General features: G+C 35.7%; 1 protein-coding gene across 1 annotated transcript in view; it reads right to left on the bottom strand.

Moving 5' to 3' along the window:
* The window catches only part of ARL15 (ADP ribosylation factor like GTPase 15), a 394,619-nt gene that overhangs the window by 183,013 nt on the left and 196,556 nt on the right, over positions 1–15,050 (bottom strand). The gene's annotated exons all lie outside the window — the stretch shown is intronic.

Here is a 15,050-nt window from a genome sequence, read left to right on the forward strand (position 1 = left end):
ATGGAGCTCATTTGTAAAAAGGGCTCATCTGCAAATTGGCAGCTGGGGCCTGTCCAAGTAGCAAGAAACATTCAGGAGAAGAATCTAAGACTTTAAGATTAAAAAAAAAAAAAAAAAGAAAGAAAGAAAGAAGGAAAGAAAAAGAAAATTAAGTTATATATTTTTAAAAATCTTCTTTTAAATTCTACAACAAGAGATTGTTTTGGTGTAGTCAAAAGAGCAAATAACTTGAAGTCGAAAGACACGGATTCAGGTCACTAGTTGAATCCTGGGTAATTTATTATTTCATAAGGAAGTAATGCCCTGTTTCCCAGGATAATCGAGAATTACCAGATATACCGTATGTGAAACACACTGTAGTTCCTATTCCTTTCGGTCTCTTCTGTGTTTCCATAGTACTCTTAACATATCTTTATTGGCTAATACCATAACAGACCATGATCGTCAGTCACATGTACGTGACTGGAGTGAAGGGGCCATATTATACATCTTTATATCTCTTTACACAGTATTTGGGTACATGGCAAGTGTGCAAAAAAATACTGGTTGAAAGAATTAACAGTTGTTTTGTTAGGTAACTAATTTTAAAAAACACTTAAAGTATGCTTAAAATTCTGAAGCAAGGTATCATTCTTCTTTATGAAGCTTCCTTTTGCCCATATGCAGATAGGCAGGCATATCTATAAGGAGGGGTTTCTACAGATAAGTCTTCATATAAAGTCACTACGCAAGGCTTAAATTTGGTCTGCCTAAAGTACCTTTATTCTACTGAGCAATTCTCCTTAGCACTGCCAAAGCACCTGAACCAGGACTGAAAGAGTAGGCCAATCTGTCTTCTGAGGACTCTCAGGGCACAAGGAATACACTTAAGTCTACATACATTCTATGCCCCAAGGCAAGAAGCAATTATGGAGCTTGGGGCATTGTCCACCATTTGTATGGGCTTCCACTTCTATCTCAGACCCGGGTTTTAAATATTCTTTCTCTACACATTAAATAAAAAAGCTGGCAATAACAACTGTTCTTTAATCCCACAGGGAGATGCCTTTTAGTGGCAAGTCTTACAGAAATAGTAGTCAAACAAAAGCAGTGCTGTGATCAATAACTATACTTTTTTGGGGTAATATATAGACTTTTGAATGTGAAGGGAAAAATACTACAAATTCAAAAAAAATCATTTTTAGTTTCCTGTAATAACATTTAAAAGCTGGACAACACGTTCTAGGAACTTGGGGGATTTTTTGGTAAGTCATCTATTCACTTCCATATAAAAGGCATCAACAACAGTGAGATGTAAAATATATTAGTTTAGCTTAAGGTGGAGAAGGAAGGATGCTGAAATCTAATTTGGTTTTCTCAATGACTCTGACTGTACCCTATGGGGACAAGCTACAAACATGTGCACGCTTATACACACAAACCCACATCAAAGTACATCAGCCTAGATGAGTAGGGACAAATTTAAGAGCTTCCTCCAATGATCAGGACAGAAATTCACAAATGCACTCTTGCAACATTTCTAAATGGAAAGCATGGGTCCCTCATTAAGGGTCGAACATCAGGCATTAAAAAAAAAAAAAAAAGTGCAATGACTTGCTCAGTGTTTGGCTTCTCTTTCACATCCAAGCTCATGGGAGAATGGCCCAACCATGACAGGATGTTTAAAGTGTGCAGCATTAAACAAGAATCGAGGGTTGCAAAATTATTTCATAAATCTACAGAGAGACTGAAGAAAAGTCTGACACCACCCTGTGTGCTGCAACTCAAAGGTGAGTTAAAACCAACTCTGGAATTAATAACTCTGAGATCTCAAAGCTTTCTAAATACCGGGATTTTCAACTTTGCAATTTAACGCCAACCCTGCTGCTGGCCTTTCCTGACCTGTTGTGAAGTAAATCAGGCAAACTAATGTGGGCTAACAAGTCTTTTTCACACTGTTCGATCACCCTGCCTCTCTTTCTCTCCGCAGACATCGCCTTCCTCCCACTCTGTCTAGCCATCCTCCTCAAAGCACACAAAATGGCCACTGTAACCCTGCATTACTGCTCATTAGATCACAGGTTAGTCAAGTGGAACTGCCCGGGGTTCCCAAAGGAGAGCTATACTTCAAAAATCTGTCCATGTCAAATGAAGAAAAAAAACCCTGAGCGTGGGGTCACCCAGATCAATGATCAAAAGAAACAGAGAATGAAGGGGGAAAAAAAGCACACCCTCGTTTTTGTTAAAAACACACACAGGTCTGATTTATTATAAGGAATACAGAGCTACGATAGGGGTTTTCTCTTATGCCTGGTTTTCATTTTTTTTTTTTTTCTAATTAAGTAATTTCTTTTCATCAGGTCCTTTTTGGTTAACTTTTGGGCTTTTGGAAAGTCTATGACTAATCCTTAAAATTTCCCCCAAAAGAAAACACACTCTAGGAAATCCAGTTTTTAGGAGGACCCTTAAATATTTTCAAAAACACTTGAAAAGCAATAAAAGTAATGCAGAGTAATTCACCTTTAAGGCTTGAGGAGATTCCATTTAAATCGAAATGTAAGAATCGGTGCGACGGCACTCTAAAATAATCCGAGTAACCTCTTGGGCCTTCAAAGAGAGGGAACAACGAGCCTGTCAATCACATCATGAGAACACACCAAGTGACACGCTACAAAAAGCAGATTTCTGGGCTTCTGTGGGGTCTCACAGAAACCTAGAAACCTGCAGGTAGGTCCACGGGTTGTCAAGCATCTCCCTCATTTCCATGCACCGGCAAAGCACAACCTTCTACATTAGCTTTTTTTCTTGAGGTAGAGCTACTAACAGTATTGCAAAACTGACAAATTTAAAAATTAAGGCAGAATGATCTGGAGCACCGTAAAGAACAAACTTTACTATCAAGTTTCACAAGTCAGAATCTCCAGAAGATTTGATTTTCCTGGTTTCCTCACAACAACAGAAGAAAGTGCATCTTGTCAGCATAATGATAAACAGGTCGACAAGAACACAGTCTATGTGAATGGTAGTAAAATAAAGTGATTGCTTATCATTTAATCTAACCAAAGTTGTAAGGGTTGATTAAGGCCTTCATTGCTTTTAAAAATATATATATATGTATATATATTTTTTGGTATTTGGAATTTATGCTTCAAGCACTCTCTAAAGTATAAAAGCATATGGTCCCTAAACTGCATTTTCTGTCTCGTTTCTCTGTACCTAACAAACACTCACGACACTATGCCAAGCACAGGTAGAAGGGCCGTTTAATCCTCTTAACACCCTGGCCAGAGGAGGAGGAAAGGCACTGAGGAGCTGACAGTTAATCCTGAGCGCTCTATGTGCTCAATCCTCACTACTTGCTATGACGTAGGTTCTAGGATTATCCCCATTTTACAGATGAGGAAATGGATTTAAGTTTTTGCTCAATATTATTCAGCTGGTCAACAGTAAGAGGGATTTAAATCCAGATGGCCTGACCTCAGAGTCTTACTGTCTGTCACCTCTAAGCCCAGAGTGCCAAGTTAAATACCCATCAAGTTAAATGTCTGTATATCCTATGATCCAGCAATTCCAATTTGACATATATACACTTCAGAAATGCTTGCATATATACACAAGGAAACGTGTACGAAGATAGTTGTCAATAGCTTTGTTTGTAATCACAATAATCCAGAAACAACCTAGAAGTTTATCATTATCAGCATCTCAGGGTCAAGAGATCGAGCCTCGTGTTCAGGCTCCCTGCTCAATGGGGAGTCTGCTTGGGATTAGAGAATCTCCCTCTGCCCCTGCCTACCCGCCTCACTAAAATAAATAAATCTTTAAAAAAAATTGTACTATGTGGTTTTATTAGTCATTTGGATTAATCTACATGAGATGGATTTTTAAAATTGAAATGAATGGATTCTTAAAGATTATGTAATACTCCATGGAGATCCAAATGCAAACGACAGGCATACATTTTCCATAGGATGGTAGTCATATAATCTTAATTGACAGAGAATGGATCAAGTAATGTCAACCACAATTCATTACAAACTTGTACATATTTGTGAGCAGAGTTGGAGAAGAGACGTTATTCCAAAAATAATTTCAGTGAAAGTAAACTCAGCAATTATAGCCATCTCTCTTGCTTTAACATCTTAGAAATATGACATTTTTAATAGCACATTTTTCAATTCAGCTTTACTATGGCTAAAGAGCCAGATGGCAAAGTCTTGACTAACTAGAATCCAAATAAGAACAAGTACTAAAGGAATTACAATTTTTGTATTCCATTTTTAACAGATAAAACTACAAAAACATATATTCATCTCAAGTGTTTTACCAAAAAAAAGCAATGTGTAGGGCCTTATATGAAGTTAGTACAAATTCAACAAAATATCTCATACTTTCTGCATCAATGTTGCTAGAACTAATGTTCTGAATAATTAAAGGGGGCACTGCGCATTAGAATTATTAAAGACTATATTTCCCTAGAGCAGAAAACTGTGCTGATATAGTTTAAAAGACTTGTATGAGAGAAAAAGAAAAGCTTCTGGTAAAGTATAAAAGAGATAACTATATTAATAAAGAATTGCTATTAACTATAACAGGCTCAAGCAATCTGGTGATCTCATGTTTTACCTTAAAGTCTGTTTTCCCTTTTTCAGCTAAAAAACGAGCTTAATTTGCTTGTTAATATGAAAGTCATTAAAAAGTCATTATTAATTAAGGAAAAACAGAAAGATGTCCAAACTTGAGCTTTAATTAAAGAAAAACATCAAAGTCCATATAAAAATATGGGAAATTGACATCTCTTTATATTGCCCCAAACATGTAGACACATGCATTTTAACACTTAATGAATCTCTACCCACTCATTTAAATAATTCAGATATTTGGACTTACCTTTTCAGTAAGTCACTATTCTAGAACGGAGTAAAATGTAAATATTCTTATATGTAATAAGAAAGATTCTTTCTTAAGAATTTATGCTGGAAAATTAGGGCATTTGTCTGGGCACAATGACTGGCTTCTGTATAATGACAATAACCATAATAATGATACTACTTAGTGCATATGAATTATACCTCTATCTCAAGATCTTTTTTGGCCTATTTTTGAGGATCCCTCTAATGATTATTCAGTCTTCATATTATTATTCAGTCTCTCATATGCGAAAGCATCATGAGAGAATCTTTTATAGCATCGTTAACAATTGTAACTCTTCAACCAGCTGTTCTCTAAGGATTCCTCTGCCAAGCTCTTATTTTCGTTTCATTATTTCTTTGTTCTCCTTGTCTAAACTATACGCAAGTTACCCAGATTTTCCACTCTGGCCCCTTTCAGTAAAGACTCGTTTTGGCTCGACAAATTATTAGTCATCACCACAGTCTAAAAATAAATCATATTTTACAAATTCTACATGTTAAAATTATGATGTTCTATGGAACCTCCAAATTATTTCACGGTTCATACGCAGAACCTTCTTCCCATAAGGTTTAGTGAGTTTCACTTATCACTGATGAAAACAATTCCAGTTATTTTATGGGACTGCTTACTACCTAAGCATTCTTTAGAGAGCATGCTTATTTTAGGTGTGGAATGAAAGTAAACTCAATCTATGCACAGCACGCTTAACACAATGAATCCAGACCCTGTAATATGTTACATTCTAAGCCTAAATAAAACAAAATGAAACCCTACTTGACTGCTCCTTTATAACTTAGTAGAAAACTTGTCATTTTATTTTGTCAGAGATTTATGTGTACAAGTTTCGATTTCAGAATTTCTAGCCAAGAAGGTAATTTCCATTTCACTACTGGATACGGTGACATCAAACACAGCAAAGATCTTAATAGGACAGTCAGGGGAGAACTACGTGGTCTCTGCAAAATGAGATGCTGCTTTAGTTCAGTAGACTTCTCGCTTGTATTGGAAGTCTATACAGTGCCTTCATTCGAAATCACTCGATACCCCTCTTCTCCCAAGGTCTTATGTAAATACTTAAGAGTCGTGGCTGAACGTGGAGGTCTACGTCAAGGGATATTACTAAAGAAAGAAAAAGAGATTCTAGATTACCCGTCAACCAAAGGGAAAAGAGGTTCCATAGCCAAAGTACTTAGGGGTGGGTTAGTTCACTTCTACCAGCGTTGCGCGCGTACACTGGACGAGCGGCTACTTCCGACTGGCAGCCTACGGTCTGTACCACACGTGGCGAGCTCACTGTTGCAGCAAAGGCACGTGTGATTCACAGGTAGAGGAAAAACAAAAGCAGCAAGGAGATAATTTCCAGTTTCTAAGGAGCAGAGTATTCTATTCATCTCAAAAGATGAAAACAGGTATCTTTCATTGCACGTTTTTGGTCTTCAAGGAAAGAAGGCCAAAAATCTGTGATTTTCATATTTGTGTTAATAGAGCAGCGCTTTTCAAAGCCACTACCAAAAATTGACTGGTTTTCTTACCTGCTTTTTTCCCCTGCTTTAAGTGAAGGATGTCTGCCTCATTACAAACCTTGCTGGCTCCCTAGATTTTCTGGAGTCTGGCTTTGCTGTGATTACTGGCCAAAACCTTTCATTACAGTATATAGTTTGTGCAGCTGCCTGGAAATTGGTCTCGGGGTCAGTGGCTCTTCCCCGTTCCCCTCTTTCCCTTCTTTTGAAGCAATATCGCCGAACTGAAGGCATTGTTCCAGCTTTCTGCTGGGCTCTGTCTGCTGCACACTGTGAATAGCTTCGCAATCACTCCGGCAATTGGTTCTTCAACTGCCTTTAGGTTGTCAATTGTAATTCATTGGCTCCAGGCACCTTTTCTCTTTTCATTCTCTTGAGGTCTTTTCTTATTTAATTTGCAATAATATTAGGGAATGTCTTCTTCAGACATGTCACTAATGTCTTCCTGATTATGAGGCTGGATGGACGGTGGCCTTTCATACAGATGCCTGTTAAAATGTTTCAGTATTTCCTTTTCTCTGATTTGTGATGACGATCGTTATAGTATCTTTCTTGTAAGGAATGTGGCTTAAACTTAAAGTCTTTCTAAAGAATAATCCTCCTTGAAATATTCTCATTGGAGTTAATTCATGCAATTAGTTACATTTTGATAACTTCCCAAAGATATAATTTTTCATTTTTGTGATAATTAAGCTTTCACATGTTCTTCCCATAATTATGCCCTCTTCTCTTTTTTATTATAAATTTGAGCTCTATACAACTTTGTAATTAGTTAACTAAGAAATAAAGGGTTCTGACTAGTTAGAAATCAATGCCTATGTTTTTAGAGCCCTTCAGAGGACCTGCAGTTATTCCTCAAATACCGTTTTTCAAGATTATATAACATTCCAACTCTTCAAAACGAGTTCCAATGCTTCTGCATTACAAGATTTTATTTTATTTTATTTTTAGGAAAAAGGACAACTGTCTCTTGATTTATTAAAAAAAAAAAAAAACCAAAACCTCAGTGCATTATGTCTCAACTCCTTAGTTCTGGATAAAACCCAGCAGGGTAACCCCTCTCATTAGCCTCAGCCATCCCAGAGTAACCAAAGGTATTTTTAAGCAGACACTATGTAATAATAATAATGAAAATAATTATCATAATGATAATAACTAACGCTTATTGTGCTTTTTATCTTCAAAGCACCTTACTGACATTAACCATGTGTCTATTTTCAAATTCATTTAACTCAACAAATGTTTTATTAACTCTGTACACCATGGAATGTGTAGTAAACTGAGTTTTCTTTTGCAAATGAAATAAATAAGTAAATAAATAAGTGGAACTAGGGCCAAGGAAATTGTTCTGTGAACTTTTGCTTCAGAATCATTTGTTGGCTTTCTTGAATGAGAGTTAATAAAAGACTGATCTTTACAAAATACAAAATTGAAAAAAGGGTGAAGTTCATCACTACAACCACTCAAATACCTACTGCTTCAAAAAAGACCCAGAGGGTCGCCTGGGTGGCTCAGTCGTTACGCGTCTGCCTGCAGCTCAGGCTCAGGTCATGGTCCCAGGATCCTGGGATCTAGCCCCGCGTCGGGCTCTCTGCTCGGCAGGAAGCCTGCTTCTCCCTCTCCCACTCCCCCTGCTTGTGTTCCCTCTCTTGCTGTCTGTCTCTCTCTGTCAAATAAATAAAATCTTTAAAAAACAAACAAAAACACAAAAAAACAAAAAAAAAAACAAAAAAGACCCAGAAAGAGAAAGTCAAAATCTAACTGTATAGTTACGATTCATTATTGTAAAATATTTGCGTATGTAAAGAAAAATGTTAAATGTAAGAAATGAAAAAACCCTTTAATAAAGTTTCATTAATGTAAAACAATTTTATGACAAAGATAGATTTGTTCTTAATAAATTGAATTTATTGTTTTAAAACCATTTCAATTATGTGCCCAAAGAGCTTCATCATATACCAGTCTCCATGTGAGAAATATAAAAAGTAAATTTTGCTCTGCTAGTAACCCAAATAAACTCTATATACTTAAAATACAGGCAATTAATAAAAACATATTAAAGGAATACTGTTCAGTCAAGACGTCCTGCCACATTTTGGGAAGGAAACAGCAACCTACTATAAGCAAGGTCCTCAAGTGGACAAACACAGAAAAGTACATAAAAATACATGAAAATAAAGATGTGTAAATCTGGTAGCTAGAGGATTAAAGCTTTGAGAAACTATTAACAGGGTCAGAGTGGTGAGATTTTACAGAAGATGAAATTTAGGAGTAATATTCAAAGGTCAGGGTTGGTGCAGAGGAAACAGGAATCAGACTGGGTGGAGGTAAGCAATCTGGATGAAGTTGATCACGTTAAAGCCCGGAGGAAAGCACAGGCACGTACGGAAGACTCCAACGTCGTACTCATCCCAACAACATATAATTAAGCACAGAGACTTATACAAGCCAGAATTCCTGTCCTTTAAGGAGCTTACAACTTTGAGGGGTAGACAGAAAAGTTACAGGCAATTAATGCTAGTATTATGATTTGGATATGCCCAGATGGCTTTGGAAGTCAGAAGGAGGACACCCAGCTCCGCCTTCAATGTTCAGGGAAACTTCTTGATGTCACCTATAATCGTTAGGTGGTTTTCCCAGGGCAACAGAAATTGCAAGCAGTAGCTGAACGTGAGTGAGAAAAGAGAACGGAATTCAATTACCAAGCACACGAACATACGAGATCAGTGGCGTTTCACTTGCTTCTAGAAGGAACTAGAAGACAGTACTGGTTTTTAACATGAGTATCATGGAAGATATGAAATCTGGTTCCTAATGGTCTGTGTTGAGGAATAGGGGGGAAGAGGGAGATCTGGGGATGTGAACAATCAGGAAACTGAGAGGTACTGCAGAAGTGGGAGAATTGTGTAGTGAAACGTCTGGATGTGCACAGTAAATAAGAGTAAGAATTGGAAGAGGTTCCAAAACTTGCCAGCTTTACAGAAAACAAAGATATGCGTGTGAGCGACTAAAGAAGAAAGTGGAAAGGAATAGGGGTTTTATAAGAGAACATAATGAATTCTTGTTTTGTTTTTAAAATGTATTATACTTTGTTATTCCAACTAAATAATTTTCTCGATAGGATGGACCTTTCTGATGTACCACCCGTCAATGGGAATTTTATTAATTTTCAGTAGGTAGGGCACATTCTCATGATTATTGCTTGGTGGGGGCAAGAAATACAGGTATACGAGTTCCCTTGAATGGTAAGATCAAAGTGCCTAGATTTAGAATCGATGAAATCAAATATACAAATTCATTTTTTTCAGGGAGTGCATATTTAGTAAGTACATGAATGTACAATAAAATATTCTGTTTTGGTATTCAGCTAAAAGTTGCTCTTTGAAATACAAAAGCGTCGGGGCGCCTGGGTGGCTCAGCCATTTAGCGTCTGCCTTTGGCTCAGGTCATGATCCCAGGGTCCTGGGATCGAGCCCCGCATCGGGCTCCTTGCTCGGCAGGGAAGCCTGCTTCTCCCTCTCCCACTCCCCCTGCTTGTGTTCCCTCTCTCGCTGTCTCTCTCTGTCAAAAAATAAATAAAAATCTTTATAAAAAAATAATAAATAAAAAAATAAAATACAAAAGTGTCATTACTATAAATGTATCTATTGAAAAGATGGTTATTTTCAGCTTCTCTTGCACGTTAGTAAACATTTTCAGGAGATCACGGAGTCATTCCACGGAAAACAGATTTCCAAACCCTCTCATTGTTTCCCCAAGATTAAATTGTAACAGAGTAAAGTACATCTGTAAGGAATGGACAAAAAAATAATTCGTATCCCATATCATTTTAGAATAAGTATACGTCCCATAAGGGAATTTTCAGACTGCTCACACAATAGGTATGTACACTGCTCCATGTGAAATCAAATCAGTATTCTAAAATGCTGCCAAGACACAGGTCAAGATACTTGGAAGACTCCTAAGATTTAAAGTATATGGCACTTTACAATCATTATTGTACAAAAACACACACACACACGTTTCTCTCCATATACAGAGAGTAATAATAAACTAAGCTAAGTATGTTATGTGACTTAAACGCTGCTTTGTATTTTCCAATAAAAGATTTGTCATGTAAAATCAGAGACGATATTCGCTACTTCACAGAGATACCAAAAAAAAACAAAACAAAACAAAAAACACCACTCCACTGTTAAGCAGTATGAATATAGAATGAAAATTTTAAATGAGAGTCTTACTATTTACAGACAGTGTCCAAACATTTCAATCCTTCCAAACTCTCTGCCCCTTTGTAGGAAGGAGAAAAAGTATACAATTTAGAAATAATTACCTATAAACAAGAATTATAAGTCAATGTAGTGGTCAAATATGAAATACATATTAGCAGTCTCTTCCAGAAGATGTCTATAGACTAAGAAGTGAGAACTAGATAAAGTATTCCTGATACACTGAATATTGAAAAGTATTTTTCAAAAAATATGGATATTTACAATCAAAACAAAACATGGGCTAAAACAGTAATGTTTATATCATCATAGACATACTTGCAAATACTCTTCTCACATTTATATTTTGTTCTTTTCCAATAGAACACCACTTTCTATGTACATCATGGTAACAAACTGAATGACAATTACAAGAAAATTGAGAAATGCCTGATCACAAATTTTAACCTTAGTGCTGACATCCTAATTTAAAAGCTGGATCTTCCTGTGCTATAATTAATGAGGCATGGAACCAAAAGAGTAATCTGACCTTATAATTTCACTTCAAAAATCTTTATTTCACAGGTTCCACATTTTTTAATATTTGACAGAGTTCAAAAATATTTGACAGAGTTGACTCAGTATTTGATGTACTATTTCTAAAAAAGTTAAACACTTTTGAATTAAGGACATGTACGAATATCCAATCAGACTAGACTGCTAAAAGGTTAAACTGTTTCTTTCACATTGATAAAATGTGTCATTTTATAAGACATGGTAATGCCCAATAAAACAAAAATATGATCTTAAAAAGCTAGGAAGTAAAAGAGTCCCAATCGGCAACTGTGTAGAGGGAAAATAGGATTACATTTATTGGCTACTCTATCAACTTAACTTCTCATAAAATCCTCCTGATCTATTAAATAACTTCAGAACTGAAGTATGCTCTCCTATGGGAGTTGTAAAACAAATTAGATACAATTACAATTCAATACAAATAAAAAGCCAACCTATTTACCCTTAAGATGATTCTTGTTTTAGAGCTTTATTATTTGAATTGGACTAGAATTTTCCCTAATGAATCAAGTGGGCCCCTTGACTTAATTATAGATTTTTATATTATACTTTCTATAGAGAAACATAGTTGATAGGAGTAAGCTCTGGAAAACTGTGGTAACTACACCTCCCCAAAGTGAATACAACAAACATCTGTTGCAAGAACTGCTTGGCTTTCAGACAGTATGTAAAGGGTGTTCTTTTTCCCAGTGTTTTGCTATTAAAAAAAAAAAAAATTATTTGTTAAGAAACATGTTTCTACTATCAACTCTCAAAACGTAAAATCTTAAAATTCTAAGTTAAACACAGGTCATTACCAGGTTTATTATAGAAGGCAAACTATGCAATGTACAAGACTCCAGTCGCATTCTAAAAGGGTAACAAAATAATTGGGCATGTTGCCCTCTGTCTGTGGGTTACAAAGTAATTTTAACCATTGTCTTCCTTTCTTAACTCCTCTACACAAACATCCCAACACTCAGAGCAGAGGAGGGGACTAAATATACAACCTCCTGGGATTTTCTTCCTCTGTTGCAATCCCCGTGATAATTCAGCTTTCTCCTTGGGATCTCACCAGTTTCTGAACTCAATATCCTGTTATCCTCATTAAGTGATAAACGAATTCTTAAAGTTTTACTCAAGTGACAGGATAAATAACTGCAATTTTTTTACATAATGCATTAAGCACAAAATGTAATAATTTCAATGGGAGGAAGGGAGGAATCAATGAGCCCTTATGACTCCTCGTCTTTTCTTAACTGCATCAAAGACTTGTTCAGTGCTTTTGGTAAACTGAATACATTTCCCTTGATTCTGTAAGAGCAAACTTTTGCCTCAGACTCACAGGTATTTTGCAAAGTGAAAACTCATCTTTTTTAGCATTTGGAAATTACACGAAGTGCACACAAATCAGCAGGTACAAATGAATAAAAATGTTTAAAAGCAACAGAGCACAGGGCACGTAATACCTTTGTAATAAGGAAAGGAGGAGTAGTAAACAGATGACCACCTCTAAACATATTTCAAATAACATGTAAGTTTTTTCACTTTTTAATCTTCTACCCCCTCTTCTACCCATGCCTCCTCCCAACCATTTTGAGATTACCATTCATTAAAAGTTTAAGATTCAGTTTTTACAATTTCACTTTTATGTTAACTTATTAATAAGATATTGATTTAATCCCTAAAACATTTCTGGGGATACTTCAACAAGGCATCATAACATCACTATACTGAGGAACCTCTCTCTCATTCAAGCAATGAGTAAAATAAGAAGCTTCCATTTCTTTTTCTGCCAAATCCAAAGTATGAGTACTTCATTATGTTTCGACAAACTTCAAGATCTATAATTGAATTTGCCCATGTCTTCAATTAAAGTCTAAAATGTTAACATGCACCTGTACAGATGTGTTTATAGAACCATAGGGAAAATGCCTTAAGCAGTCCTCAAAATGGTGTTTGCAAATTCCATTACAAGCAAAAATTTTGAGGAAAATTCATTTAAAGTTGGTATAAATAGAAAGTCAAAGTCATACATATTCCAGTATATACAAGTTTTGAATAATTTTCAAATCATTACATTTTTTTTCTACATTTACAGTCTCTGTCTCGGTAAAAGATGAATCACAAAAAGATATTTGCCCGTTTCCTAGGAAAGATAGCTAGCCAACACACACAAAGCATATTCCAGAGCAACTAACTGTTAAAAGCTTCCTTTCTTCGATGTGACAGTCTTCAATTTTTATGGAGGATTACCCTGAGTTGTGAATTTGATTTCAAGAAAAATTAGTTTCAATTTTATGTCTAAGGAAAACAGTTCCTTAAATTTAAAAGAAAAAAAAAATCAGCTATTGTAAATAACTTGAAAAAGGGATTTGAAGTTATAAGGTCACTTGTATATGTATTTCATATGTTTTATTATAGATGTATTACATATTATTTATGTACAAAACATTATATCGATTTGTATTCATACCTATATTTCCCACAATGAATCTCAGAACAATGCATTTTCAGCAAGTACCTTATAATTATAAACTAATATAACACTCATAACTACCCATCATTAAATACTATTACATCCATTCTACAGACAGAAAAACTGGTGCTGAGAAGTTAAAAGATTTACCCAAAGCCTTAAGAACAAATCAGGAGGCACCACAACCACAAAGCTGAAGATCTGCACATTAATGACTCTCTGAATAGATTTGCATTGCTTTGTTTTTATCTTAATTACTTAATATTATCTAGATTTCACAAAATCTAAAAAGGGAAAAGATGCTTGCTGACCACTTAATGCTGAAGGAAGCAACAGAGGATAGATGAGTTCTATTTAATAAGAAACCCTTGCCTTCTTTGCTATTTTCCTAAAACTTAAATGAAAATTCTCTATGTAGTACCTCTTCTACTGCTTAGTACTTTCAACTTCAAAGTGAATTATCCAAAATCATCCCACTCATTTATTAAGAAAAAAAAAAAAAACTGCATTATTGCCATCTTACTGATGAGAAGACAGCGAAGGAACAAAGCTTTTTGAATGGATCCCACATTAAGTGTGAGAGAAGTCTGGAGTTAGAACATCTTATGTCCTGGACTCCTCATCCAATTTTTCAGACTAAAGGGTAGGGTTGTTCCTCTTAATTATCTTATTCTGAAGTCACTAAAGGAAGCACAGAATTTTCTGAAGGAGGGGGAGAAACCTATTCTGAAAGTTACAGGTGTAAAGGAATACATGAGAAGTGTATTTCACTGTGCTTAGGTTAAAATTCACTACAATTCAAGTTTTAAAAAATTATTCACCTATGTTTTTCCTTTAGTATCCATGAATCAGAAACTCTGCTGGGTGAGACACTGAATTTTTTTTTCCCCCAGAACTAGGCTCATGTTTTTATAGGTGAGATACAAGCTAAGAAATGAAATTAAATGAGGAAGATAAAGAATGGGTCCATATTAAAGCGTATTTGGTGGCATGGAACTTGCAAGATAAGACATCAATTTTCAGCCTGGCTGGTTACAGACTAGGACTCATTGCTTCTAGTCAACAGTGAGCATTTCAGAGGGACAAGAACATGACATTTGAGGGCAAATGATGCATGGTAATACGCACGATGCATTCCTTGAAAAGCTGGAGAAAAGAATGAACTAAGTAAGCTGGCAGGGTAAAAAATGTTCAATAACCAGGCCTTCGGATGAGAAATTAGATGAGAAAAATATTCAGATAAGTCCTCTAACTTCACTGAACAGTTTTTTAAAAAAACCTATGCTTTCCACGTGGAGAAAGATATAGAAACAATAATTTCTATAGATTGATATAATCTTTCTACTTTCTAAGAAAATTACGGTTTCATGTGGAAAAACAACATAACCAGCATAT

The sequence above is a fragment of the Phoca vitulina genome, unplaced genomic scaffold, assembly GCF_004348235.1.
Source record: "Phoca vitulina isolate PV1807 unplaced genomic scaffold, GSC_HSeal_1.0 scaffold83, whole genome shotgun sequence".
NCBI classification, from domain to species: Eukaryota; Metazoa; Chordata; class Mammalia; order Carnivora; family Phocidae; genus Phoca; species Phoca vitulina.